The sequence below is a fragment of the Somniosus microcephalus genome, chromosome 4 (assembly GCF_052327205.1).
Source record: "Somniosus microcephalus isolate GS21.2 chromosome 4, FLI_Smic_1.0, whole genome shotgun sequence".
Classification (NCBI taxonomy): Eukaryota; Metazoa; Chordata; class Chondrichthyes; order Squaliformes; family Somniosidae; genus Somniosus; species Somniosus microcephalus.
Genome location: NC_140990.1, coordinates 95,946,288 through 95,960,200, shown reverse-complemented (window position 1 = coordinate 95,960,200; position 13,913 = coordinate 95,946,288).

The window sequence follows — 13,913 nt, the reverse complement described above, 5'->3', positions numbered from 1 at the left end:
CATGTGCCTTAATTTTGCACACTAATCTCTTATGTGGGACCTTATCAAAAGCCTTCTGAAAGTCCAAATACACCACATCCACTGGTTCTCCCTTATCTATTTTACCAGTTACATCCTCAAAAAATTCCAGTAGATTAGTCAAGCATGATTTACCTTTTGTAAATCCATGTTGACTTTGTCCGATCCTGTCACTGCTTTCCAAGTGCTCTGCTGTTACATCTTTTATAATAGGCTCTAGCATTTTACCCACTACCGATGTCAGGCTTACCGGTCTATAATTCCCCACTTTTTCTCTACCACCTTTTTTGAATAGTGGGGTAACATTAGCTACCCTCCAATCCATGGGTACCATTCCAGAGTCTATCGAGTTCTGGAAGATGACCAGCAATGCATCTACTATCTCTAGGGCCACTTCCTTAAGTACCCTGGGATGTTGACCATCAGGCCCTGGGGATTTATCGGCCTTCAGTCCCATCAATTTTCCTAACACCATTTCCCTACAAATACTGATTTCTTTCAGTTCCTCCCTTTCATCAGTCCCTATGTTCCCCGGCATCTCTGGGAGGTTATTTGTGTCCTCCTTTGTGAAGACAGAACCAAAGTATGTATTTAGTTGGTCTGCCATTTCCTTGTTTCCCATTATAAATTCCCCTGATTCTGACTGTAAGGGACCTACTCTTGACTTCACCAATCTTTTTCTCTTCACATATCTATAAAAGCTTTTACAGTCAGTTTTTATGTTCCCTGCTAGCTTACTCTCATATTCTATTTTCCCTTTCTTAATTAATCCCTTTGTCCTCCTTTGTTGACTCCTAAACTGCTCCCAATCCTCAGGATTATTGCTTTTTCTAGCCAATTTATATGTCCTCTCCCTAATTTCCCTTGTTAGCCACGGTTGAGTCATCTTTTTTGTTTTATTTTTATGCCAAACTGGGATGAACAAATTCTGTAGCTCATCCATTCGGTCTTTGAATGTTTGCCATTGCCTATCCACCGTCAACCCTTTGAGTGCCATTCCCCAATCAATCCTACCCAACTCGCTCCTCAGACCATCGTAGTTTCCTTTATTTAAATTGAGGACCCTTGTCTCTGAGTCAACTACTTCATTCTCCATCTTAATGAAGAATTCGATCATATTATGATCGCTCCGACCCAAGGGGCCTCGTACAACAAGATTGCTAATTAATCCTTTCTCGTTACATAATACCCAGTCTAAGATGGCCTGATCTCTGGTTGGTTCCTCGACATATTGGTCCAGGAAACCATCCCGTAAACACACCAGGAATTCCTACTCCACAGTATTGTTACTAATTTGGTTGGCCCAATCTATATGTAAATTAAAGTCACCCATGATGACTGCTGTGCCCTTATTGCACGCTTCTTTAATTTCCCTTTTAATGCCATCCCCAACCTCCGCCTTACTGTTTGGAGGTCTATATACCACTCCCACTAATGTTTTTTTCCCCTTAGTATTTCTCAATTCTACCCATGCAGATTCCACATCATCAGAGCTAATATCCTTCATTACAATTGTATTAATCCCTTCTTTAACCAGTAATGCCCGCCTCCATGGGGCTTGGAAAATCCAGCCCAATCAGGGGAAAGGAATGGAGTTTATGGCATGAACCGAAGACAAGGGTTTCGGTCTTCCCGATATTTAACTGGAGGAAATTTCTACTCAATCAATGCTGTATGTCGGACAAGCAGTCTGCTAGTATAGAGACGGTGGATGGTTCAAGAGAGGTGGAGGAGAGGTAGAGCTGGGTATCATCAGCGTGCATGTGAAAACTAACGTTGTGTTGCCGGATGATGTCACCGAGGGGCAGCATGTAGATGAGAAATAAGAAGGGGCAAGGATAGATCCTTGGGGGACACCAGAGGTGACAGTGTGGGATCGGGAAGAGAAGCCATTGCAGGTGACAGCTGGAAAGATAGGAATGAAACCAGGCGAGTGCAGCTAGACGACAGTGGAGAGGCGTTTGGAGCAGAATTTTGTGGTCAACCGTGTCAAAGTGTACAGACAGGTCCAGAAGGACAAAAAGGGGTAGATTACCTTTGTCGCAGTTAATTAGAATGTCATTTGTGACCTTGGTAAGAGCAGATTCAGTACTGTGGCAGGCCCGGAAGCCTGATTGGAGGGATTCAAACATGGAATTGTGGGAAAGATGGGCACGGATTTGGGAGGCGACAACACGTTCAAGAACTTTGGAGAGGAAAGGGAGGTTGGAGATGGGGCGGTAGTTTGCAAGGACGGAGGGGTCAAGGGCTGTTTTTTTTTAGGAGAGGGGTGATGATGGCAGGTTTGAAGAAAAGGGGGACAATACCGGAGGAGAGAGAACCGTTAACAATATCCGCTAACATGGGAGCCAGGAAGGAAAGTTGCGTTGTCAGCAACTTAGTAGGTATAGGGTCGAGAGAGCAGGAGGTCGGTCTCATTGACAAGATGAGCTTTGAAAGGGCAAGAGGGGAGATCGGAGAGAGGTAAGAGAAATATGCAAATTTACTAATCATCCTCCTCAAATGCCTCTCCACCATTGTCCAGCTGGGCGGGACTGCACTCACCTGATTCCATTCTTATCTATCTAGTCATAGCCAGAGAGTCACCTGCAATGGCTTCTCTTTCCGCATCAGCACTGGAGTCCCGGAAGAATCTATCCTTGGCCCCCTCCTATTTCCCATCTATATGCTGCCCCTCGGCGACATCATCCGAAAACACAGCATCAGTTTCCATATGTACGCTGGCGACACCCAGCTCTACCTCCCCACCACCTCCTCTCTCGACCCCTCCACTGTCTCTAATTTGTCACCCTGCTTGTCCAACATCCAGTACTTGATGAGCAGAAATTTCCTCCAAACAAATATTGGGAAGACCGAAGCTATTGTCTTCGGTCCTCGCCACAAACTCCATTCCCTAGTCACCGACTCCGCCCCTCCCTGGCAACTGTCTGAGGCTGAACCAGACTGTTCGCAACCTTGGTGGCCTATTTGACCCCGAGATGAGCTTCCGACCACATAGCCGCTCCATGACCAAGACCGTCTATTTCCACCTCTCTTACATCACCCGACTTCGCCGCTTCCTCAGCTTATCTGCTGCTGAAACCTTCATCCATGCCCTTGTTACCTCTAGACCTGACTATTTCAATGCTCTCCTGGCCGGCCTCCCATCTTCCACCCTCCATAAACTTCAGCTCATCCAAAACTCTGCTGCCCGTATCCTAACTCACACCAAGTCCCCTTCACCACTGTTCTCACTGACCTTCATTGGCTCCTGGTTCAGCAGCGCCTCAATTTTAAAATTCTCATCCTTGTTTTTAAACCCCTCCATGGCCTCGACCTTCTCCATCTCTGTAACCTCCTCCAGCCTTACAACCCTGAGATCTATGTGCTCCTCCAATTCTGGTCTCTTATGGATCCCCGTTTTCAATCGCTCCACCACTGGCGGCCGCGCCTTCAGCTGCCTCGGCCCTAAGCTCTTGAATTCCCTCCCTAACATCTACACTTCTCGCTTCTCCTTTAAGACACTCCTTAAAACCTACCTCTTTGACCAAGCGTTCGGTCATCTGTCCTAATATCTCCTAAGTGGCTCGGTGTCAAATTTTGTTTGATAATGTTCCTGTGAAAGAAAGACTTGCATTTATATAGTGCCTTTCACGACCACCGGATGTCTCAAAGCACTTTACAGTCACTGAAGTACTTTTGAAATGGAATCACTCTTGTAATGTGGGAAACTCGGCAGCCAATTTAGGCACAGCAAACTCCCACAAACAGCAATGTGATAATGACCAGATAATTTGTTTTTTAGTTATGTTGGTTGAGGGATAAATATTTGTTAAATCTGTGAGTTGTTCAAGTAATTAATACTCAGACTTAATCAGTAACAATAAAACAGGTCTTTACTGGTTGGAGGTAGGGACTATACGTAGGTCTTTACTTCATGCCCACAGGCTGGAACTGAGGGGAGATCAGTACCCACAGTACTATTTATACCCCTATGGCCAGGAGTGGTACTGCGTATCACTACGCCCTACAAGTAGTGCAGTCCTGTCCATAGGTTCAAAGTAGCACACATTGCATACACAACAATATTGGCCAGGACACCGGGGATAACTCCCCTGCTCTTCTTCGAAATAGTGCCGTGGAATCTTTTACGTCCACCTGAGAGAGCAGACAGGGCCTCGGTTTAACATCTCATCCGAAAGACGGCACCTCCGACAGTGCAGCACTCCCTCAGCACTGCACTGGAGTGTCAGCCTAGCTTTATGTGTTCAAGTCCCCGGAAGTGAAGTTCTTTGAGACCTTTTACTATGTTAAAGGCGCTGTATAAATGCAAGATGTTGTTGTTGTGTGCTGTGCATGTACAGAAGCTGACAGACATATAGAAGCGGTACAGTACCTGACTGTAAAAAAGTGGTACAAGCTTGTCGCGACACTCTCTGAGAGTACGACATAGCTGTATCTGTCTGCAAACTCCCCAGCAACAGTACCAGGTTACGACATGTTTAAACGTTAATCTCTGCTTTTTTTTTTAAACTCATTTTCTCCACCACTCAGCGCAGGAACATTCTATCATTGGAGTCACAGGAAAGTTTTCCAAAATGCTGTCAATAGGCCGAAAGCCCAAGGTTCACACTGACAAACAGGAGCATTATCAAACAAAATTTGACACCGAGCCACCTAGGAGATATTAGGATTTACAGGCTCTGAATCATTCCCTTTTTACCTGCTGTGTGTTGTACATGTGCAAGAGCTGATGCAGACACACACACACACACACACACACACACGAGTTGTACATTACCAGACGGGAGTGAATCGTTCCCTTTTACCCGCTGTGTTCTGTGCATGTACAGGAGCTGACACTGAGACACACACGGGCCGTACAGTACCAGACGGGAGTGAATCATTCCCTTTTACCTGCTGTGTACTGTACATGTACAGGAGCTGACACTGAGACACACACGGGCCGTACAGTACCAGACGGGAGTGAATCGTTCCCTTTTACCTGCTGTGTACTGTACATGTGCAGGAGTTGACACTGAGACACACACAGGCTGTACAGTACCAGATAGGAGTGAATCGTTCCCTTTTACCCGCTGTGTACTGTTTCATGTACAGGAGCTGACACTGAGACACACACGGACTGTACAGTACCAGACGGGAGTGACTCGTTCCCTTTTACCCGCTGTGTGCTGTACATGTACAGGAGCTGACACTGAGACACACACGGGCCATATAGTACAAGACCGGAGTGAATCGTTCCCTTTTACCCACTGTGTGCTGTACATGTACAGGAGCTGACACTGAGACACACACGGGCCGTACAGTACCAGACGGGAATGACTGAACGGCTGCAGGGCATTCTGAGCAGGGAGGGTGAACAGCCAGAGGTCGTGGTCCATATCGGTACCAACGACATAGGTAGGAAGAGGGATGAGGCCCTGCAGGCAGAGTTTAGGGAGCTAGGAAAGAGGTTAAAAAGCTGGACCTCAAAGGTAGTAATCTCCGGATTACTAGCAGTGCTACGTGCTAGTGAGTACAGAAGTAAGAAGATAGAGCAGATGAATGCGTGGCTGGAGAGATGGTGTAGGAGGGAGGGCTTTAGATTCCTGAGGAATTGGAACCGTTTCTGGGGGAGGTGAGACCTCTACAAGCCAGACGGGTTGCACCTCAATGGGAACGGGGCCAATATCCTCGCGGGAGGGTTTGCTAGTGCTGTTGGGGAGGGTTTAAACTAGCTTGGCAGGGGGATGGGAACCTGAGTATAGAGTCAATAGGGAGGGAAGAAAAGCTGGAATTGGAAAACAAAAAAGTAGAAAGTAAATTGGAAGGACAGAGGAATCAAGGACTAGATAGTAGTCAACAAGGAGGTTTGTCTGTACTAAATGGTATATACTTCAGTGCAAGGAGTATAGCGAACAAGGCAGATGAGCTGAGGGTACAGGTAGATACTTGGGACTCTGATATTATAGCTATTACAGAGACGTGGCTGAAAGAGGGGCAGGTATGGCAGCTCAACATTCCTGGTTACAGGATTTTCAGATGGGATAGAGAGGGAGGTAAAAAGGGAGGGGGGGTCACAGTATTGATTAAAGAAACTATTACAGCTGTGAGGAGGGATGATATGTTGGAGGGATCACCAAATGAGGCCATATGGGTCGAATTGAAAAACAAGAAAGGGCCGATCACACTGCTGGGAGTGTACGACAGACCCCCAAACAGTGAGAGGCAGATAGAAGAACAAATATGTAGACAAATTTCTGAGAAGTGCAAAAACTATAGGGCAGTAAGAGTAGGGGATTTCAACTATCCCAATATTAACTGGGACAAAATTAGTGTGAAGGGTACAGAAGGTGCGGAATTCCTAAAATACACCCAGGAGAACTTTTTTTAGTATGTAGCAAGCCCAACAAGGGAGGGGGCGGTTCTGGACCTAGTTTTAGGGAATGAAGCTGGGCAGGTAGAAGGCACATCAGTGGGGGAGCATTTTGGTGCTAGTGACCATAATTCTGTTAAATTTAAGGTAGTTATGGAAAAGGACAAGGATAGACCAGGAATAAAAATTCTAAATTGGGGAAAAGCAAATTTTGCTAAGCTCAGAGGGGATTTAGCCATAGTGGACGGAAACAACTACTTGAAGGTAAATCAGTGTCAGAGCAGTGGGAGGCATTCATAGAAACCTAGAAGATAGGAGCAGGAGTAGGCCATTCGGCTCCTCGAGCCTGCTCTGCCATTCAATGAGATCATGGCTGATCATCCAAATTCAGTACCCTGTCCCTGCCTTTTCCCCATATCCCTTGATCCCTTTAGCCCTAAGAAATATATCCAACTCCTTCTTGAATATATTTAATGAATTGGCCTCTACTGCCTTCTTTGGTAGAGAATTCCACATGTTCACCACTCTCTGGGTGAAGAAATTCCTCCTCATCTCTGTCCTAAATGGCTTACCCCTTATCCTTAGACTGTGACCCCTGGTTCTGGACTCCCCGACCATCGGGAACATCCTTCCAGCATCTAGTCTGTCTAGTCCGGTTAGAATTTTGTAAGTTTCTATGAGATCACAGAATCACAGAATCACAGAAACCCCACAGTGCAGATAGAGGCCATTTCGGCCCATCGAGCCTGCACCGACACATACCCCACCCGATCCCCGTAACCCCACGTATTTAATCCCCCTAACACTAAGGGTCAATTTATCATAGCCAATCAACCTAACCCGCACATCTTTGGACTGTGGGAGGAAACCGGAGCACCCGGAGAAAACCCACGCAAACACGGGGAGAATGTGCAAACTCCACACAGACAGTCGCCCGAGGCCGGATTCGAACCCGGGTCTCTGGCGCTGTGAGGCAACAGCGCTAACCACTATGCCACCGTGCTGCCGTGATCCCCTCTCATTCTTCTAAACTCCAGTGAGTACAAGCCCAATCGACCCAATCTCTCCTCATACGTCATTCCTGCCATCCCAGGTATTAGCCTGGTGAATATTCACTGAACTCCTTCCATGGCAAGAACATCCTTCCTCAGATAAGGCAACCAAAACTGCACACAATACTCAAGATGTGGTCTCACCAAGGCCCTGTACAACTGCAGCAAGACATCTTTGTTCCTGTACTCAAACCCTCTCGCTACGAAGGCCAACATACCATTTGCCTTCTTAACTGCCTGCTGCACCTGCATGCTTACCTTCAACGGCTGGTGCACAAGGACACCCAGGTCTCGTTGCACTTCCCCTTCTCCCAATCTATTGCCATTCAGATAATAATCTGCCTTCCTGTTTTTGCCACCAAAGTGGATAACCTCACATTTATCCACATTATATTGCATCTGCCATGCTTCTGCCCAATCACCCAACCTGTCCAAATCATACTGGAGTTTCTCGGCATCCTCCTCACAGCACACACGCCCACCCAGCTTTCTGTCATCTGCAAACTTGGAGATATTACATCTAGTTCCCTTGTCTAGATCATTTATATATATTGTGACTAGCTGGGGTCCAAGGACCGATCCCTGCGGTACCCCACTAGTCACTGCCTGCCACTCAGAAAAAGAGCCATTTATTCCAACTCTTTGCTTTCTGTCTGCCAACCAGTTCTCTATCCAAGTCAATACCTTGCCCCCAATCCCATGTGCCTTTATTTTGCACGCTAATCTCTTATGCGGGACCTTATCGAAAGCCTTTCGAAAATCCAAATACACCACATCCACTGGTTCTCCCTTATCTATTTTACCAGTTACATCCTCAAAAAATTCCAGTAGATTAGTCAAGCACGATTTACCTTTTGTAAATCCATGTTGACTTTGTCCGATCCTGTCACTGTTTTCCAAGTGCTCTGCTATTACATCCTTTATAATTGACTCTAGCATTTTCCCCACTACCGATGTCAGGCTGTAATTCCCCGTTTTCTCTCTACCACCCTTTTTGAACAGTGGGGTAACATTAGCTACCCTCCAATCCATGGGTACTGTTCCAGAGTCTATTAAATTTTGGAAGATGACCAGCAATGCATCTACTATTTCTAGGGCCACTTCCTTAAGTACCCTAGTATGTAGATTATCAGGCCCTGGGGATTTATCGGCCCTCAATCCCATCAATTTCCCTAACACCATTTCACTACAAATACTGATTTCTATCAGTTCCTCCCTCTCATTAGAACCTATGTTCCCCGACATCTTTTGGGAGGTTATTTGTGTCCTCCTTTGTGAAGGCAGAACCAAAGTATGTATTTAATTGGTCTGCCATTTCTTTGTTCCCCATTATAAATTCCCCTGATTCTGACTGCAAGGGACCTACGCTTGACTTCAGCAATCTTTTTCTCTTCACATATCTATAAAAGCTTTTACAGTCAGTTTTTATGTTCCCTGAAAGCTTACTCTCATACTCTATTTTCCCCCTCTTAATTAATCCCTTTGTCCTACTTTGTTGAATCCTAAACTGCTCCCAATCCTTAGGTTTACTGCTTTTTCTGGCCAATTTATATGTCCTCTCCTTGGATCTTATGCTATCCCTAATTTCCCTTGTTAGCCACGGTTGAGTCACCTTTTTGTTTTATTTTTATGCCAAACTAGTTCATCCATGTGATCTTTGAATGTTTGCCATTGCCCATCCACTGTCAACCCTTTGAGTGACATTCCCCAATCATTCCTACCCAACTCGCACCTCATACCATCGTAGTCTCCTTTATTTAAATTCAGGACCCTAGTCTCTGAGTCAACTATTTCACTCTCCATCTTAATGAAGAATTCTATCATATTATGATTGCTCTAACCCAAGGGGCCTCGCACAACAAGGTTGCTAATTAATCCTTTCTCATTACATAATACCCAGTCTAAGATGGCCTGATCTCTTGTTGGTTCCTCGACATATTGGTCCAGGAAACCATCCTGTATACACTCCAGGAATTCCTCCTCCACAGTATTGTTACTAATTTGGTTAGCCCAATCTATATGTAGATTAAAGTCACCCATGATAACTGCTGTGCCCTTATTGCACACTTCTCTAATTTCCCGTTTAATGCCATCCCTGACCTCCATTTGGAGGTCTATACACCACTCCCACTAACGTTTTCTGCCCCTTGGTATTTCTCAGTTCTACCCATACAGATTCCACATCATCAGAGCTAATATCCTTCCTTTCAATTGTGTTAATCCCCCCTTTAACCAGCAATGCTACCCCATCTCCTTTTCGCCCATCTTTCCTGAATATTGAATACCCCTGGATGTTGAGTTCCCAGCCTTAGCCACCCTGGAGCCATGTTTCCATAATCCCAATCATATCATATTCATTTACCTCTATTTGTGCAGCTAATTCATCCACCTTATTACGAATGCTCCTCGCATTAAGACACAAAGCTTTCAGGCTTGTTTTTTTAACGCTCTTAGATCTTTTAGAATTATTATTTACTGTGGCCATGTTGGATTTAAACCCTTGATTTCTCTGCCTGCCATTTTTGTTTTTCTCCTTCCTGTCTTTTGCTTTTATCCTTGTTTCCCTTTCCTCTGTCTCCCTGCTCAGGTTCCCAACCCCCTGCCATTTTAGTTTAAACACTCCCCCAGAGCATTAGCAAACACTCCCCCTAGGACATCGGTCCCGGCCCTGCCCAGGTGCAAACCATCCGTTTTGTACTGGTCTCACCTCCCCCAGAACCGGTTCCAATGTTCCAGGAATTTGAATCCCTCCCCGTTGCACCATTCCTCTAGCCACATATTCATCTGAAATATCCTTCTATTTCTATTCTGACTAGCACGTGGCACTGGTAGCAATCCTGAGATTACTACCTTTGAGGTCCTATTTTTTATTTTACCTCCTAACTCCCTATATTCAGCTTTTAGGACCTCATCCCGGTTTTTACCTATATCGTTGGTACCTATATGCACCACGACAACTGGCTGTTCACCCTCCCCTTCCAAAATGTTCTGCAGCCGCTCTGAGACATCCTTGACCCTTGCACCAGGGAGACAACACACCATCCTGGAGTCTCGTTTGTGGCCGCAGAAATGCCTATCTATTCCCCTTACAATAGAATCCCCTATTACTATAGCTCTCCCTCTTTTTCCTCCCGTCCTGTGCAGCAGAACCACCCCTGGTGCCAGGAAGTTGGCTGCTGCTGCCTTCCCCTGGTAAGCCACCACCTCCCCCCCCATCAGTATCCAAAGTGGTATATCTGTTTGAGAGGGGGATGGCCACAGGGGACCCCTGCACTACCTGCCTGCGCCTACTACTCTGCCTGTTGGTCACCCATTCCCTTTCTGCCTGTGCCACTTTTACCTGCGGTGTGACCAACTGATTAAATGTGCTCAGCATTGCGAATGGTCCAGTATGTATCCAATCACAGCTCCAGCACCGCAATGCGGTCTGTCAGTAGCTGCAGCTGGACACACTTCCTGCACACAGGGTTGTCAGGGACAGAGGAAGTGTCCCTGAGTTCCCACATAGCGCAGGAGGAGCATACCACGGCACCGGGCTGTCCTGCCATGACTTACCCTTTAATTAATTCAAATTAAATTAAACAAATCAATCCCACCAATTTCACTATAGTTAAATGATATATTTAAGGGCCCTGGTTTACAAACAGTCCCCGCTACACCACAGAGAGCTTAGAAAGTATAAACCACAGAGTTAAAGAATTCAAGGAGGAGATCCAGAGGGTTCAGACCAAACATGTGCCCTTAAAGAAAAAAGGTGGGACTAACAAATCTAGAGCCCCCTGGATGTCTAGAGACATACAGGGTAGGATAAAGAAAAAAAAGGAGGACAGGAAGCTAGGAAAAGGTGGAGGAGTGGCTCTGTTAATTAATGATGGTATTAGCACAAGAGAGAGGGATGACCTAAGTTCAGGAAACCAGGATGTAGAAGCGGTTTGGGTAGAGATGAGAAATGATAAAGGCAAGAAGTCACTTGTGGGAGTGGTGTACAGGCCCCCTAACAGTAACCACATGGTAGGATGGACTATAAAGGAAGAAATAATGGGAGCTTGTCAGAAAGGTACGGCAATAATCATGGGGGATTTTAATCTACATATAGACTGAAAAAATCAGATGGGCAAAGGTAGCCTAGATGAGAATGTTTTCAGGATAGTTTCTTAGAACAGTATGTTCTGGAGCCAACCAGAGAGCAGGCTATATTAGACCTGGTATTGTGCAACAAGATAGGATTAATTAATGACCTCATAGTGAAGGCACCCCTATGTAGCAGCAATCATAATATGATTGAATTTTACATTCAGTTTGAGGGAGAGAAGAGTGGGTCCAAGACTAGTATTTTAAACTTAAATAAGGGCAATTATGAGGGCATGAAAGCAGAGCTAGCTAAAGTGAACAGGCAAATTAGGTTAAGGGATAGGTCAACAGAGTTGCAGTGGCAGACATTTAAGGGGATATTTCAGAATACATGCCCTTAAAGAAAAAAGGTGGGACTAACAAATCTACAACCCCCTGGATGTCTAGAGACATACAGGGTAGGATAAAGAAAAAAAGGGAAGCGTATGACAGATACCGAGGGCTAAATACTCCAGAATCTTTAGAGGAGTACAGAAAGTGCAGGGGTGCAATTAAAAAGGATATTAGGAAAGCAAAGAGAGAGCATGAAAAATTCTTGGCAAGTAAAATCAAGGAAAACACAAAGATGTTTTATAAATATATTAAGAGTAAGAGGATAACTATTAGAGATCATGAGGGTAATGTGTGTGTGGAGGCGGGAGACGTCGGTAGGGTTCTTAATGAATACTTTGTGTCTGTTTTCACAAAGGAGAGGAGCGAAGCAGACACTGCTATCGGGGGGGGGGGGAGGAGTGTGAAATATTAGAGGATATAAACATAGTGAGAGAGGAAGTATTAAGGGATTTAGCAGCTTTAAAAGTGGATAAATCCCCAGGCCCGGATGAAATGTATCCCAGGCTGTTAAGCAACGCAAAAGAGGAAATAGCAGAGGCCCTGACAATCATTTTTCAATCCTCTCTGGCTTCAGGTGTGGTGCCGGAGGTGTGGAGGACTGCTAATGTGGTACCGTTGTTTAAAAAGGGAGAAAAGGATAGACCAAGTAATTACAGGCCAGTCAGCCTAACCTCGGTGGTGGGAAAATTATTGGAAAGAATTCTGAAGGACAGGATAAATCTTCATTTAGAAAGACACGGATTAATCAAGGATAGTCAGCACGGATTTGTTAAGGGAATATTGTGTCTGACAAACTTGATTGAATTTTTTGAGAAGGTAACAAGGAGGGTAGATGAGGGTAGTGCGTTGGATGTAGTGTATATGGATTTTAGCAAGGCTTTTGATAAGGTTCCACATGGCACACTGGTCACGAAGTTAAAAGCCCATGGGATCCAGGGCAAAGTGTCAAGTTGGATTCAAAACTGGCTCGGAGACAGGAAGCAGAGGGTGATGGTTGATGGGTGTTTTTGTGACTGGAAGGCTGTTTCCAGTGGGGTTCCGCAGGGCTCAGTACCGGGTCCCTTGCTTTTTGTGGTATATATCAGTGATCTAGACTTGAATATAGGGGGTATGATTAAGAAGTTTGCAGATGATACTAAAATCGGCTGTGTGGTTGATACTGAAGAAGGAAGCTGTAGACTGCAGGAAGATATCAATAAATTGGTCAGGTGGGCAGAACAGTGGCAAATGGAATTCAATCCGGAGAAGTGTGAGGTAATGCATTTGGGGAGGGCTAACAAGGAAAGGGAATACACATTAAATGGTAGGACGCTGAGTAGTGTAGAGGAACAAAGGGACCTTGGAGTGCATGTTCACAGATCCCTGAAGGTAGCAGGACAGGTAGATAAGGTGGTTAAGAAGGCATACGGAATGCTTGCCTTTATTAGCTGTGGCATAGAATACAAGAGCAGGGGGGGTTATGCTTCAACTGTATAAAACACTAGTTAGGCCTCAGCTAGAGTACTGCGTGCAGTTCTGGTCACCACATTACAGGAAAGATGTGATTGCACTACAGAGGGTACAGAGGAGATTTACAAGGATGTTGCCGGGAGGAGAGAATCTTCGCTATGAGGAAAGACTGGATAGGCTGGGTCTGTTTTCCTTGGAACAGAGGAGGCTGAGGGGAGACATTATTGAGGTGTATAAAATTATGAGGAGCATAAAGTGGATAGAAAGGACATACTTCCCTTAGCAGAGGGGTCAAAAACCAGGGGGCACAGATTTAAAGTAATTGGGGGAAGGTTTAGAGGGGATTTGAGGGGAAATTTCTTCACCCAGAGAGTTGTGGGGGTCTAGAACTCACTGCCTGAAAGGGTGGTAGAGGCAGGAACTCTAACCACATTTAAAAAGTACTTGGATGTGCACTTGGGATGCTCTAACCTGCAGGGCTACGGACCAAGAGCTGGGAAGTGGGATTAGGCTGGATAGCTCTTTGTTGGCCGGCGCGGACACGATGGGCCGAAATAGCCTCCTTCCGTGCTGTA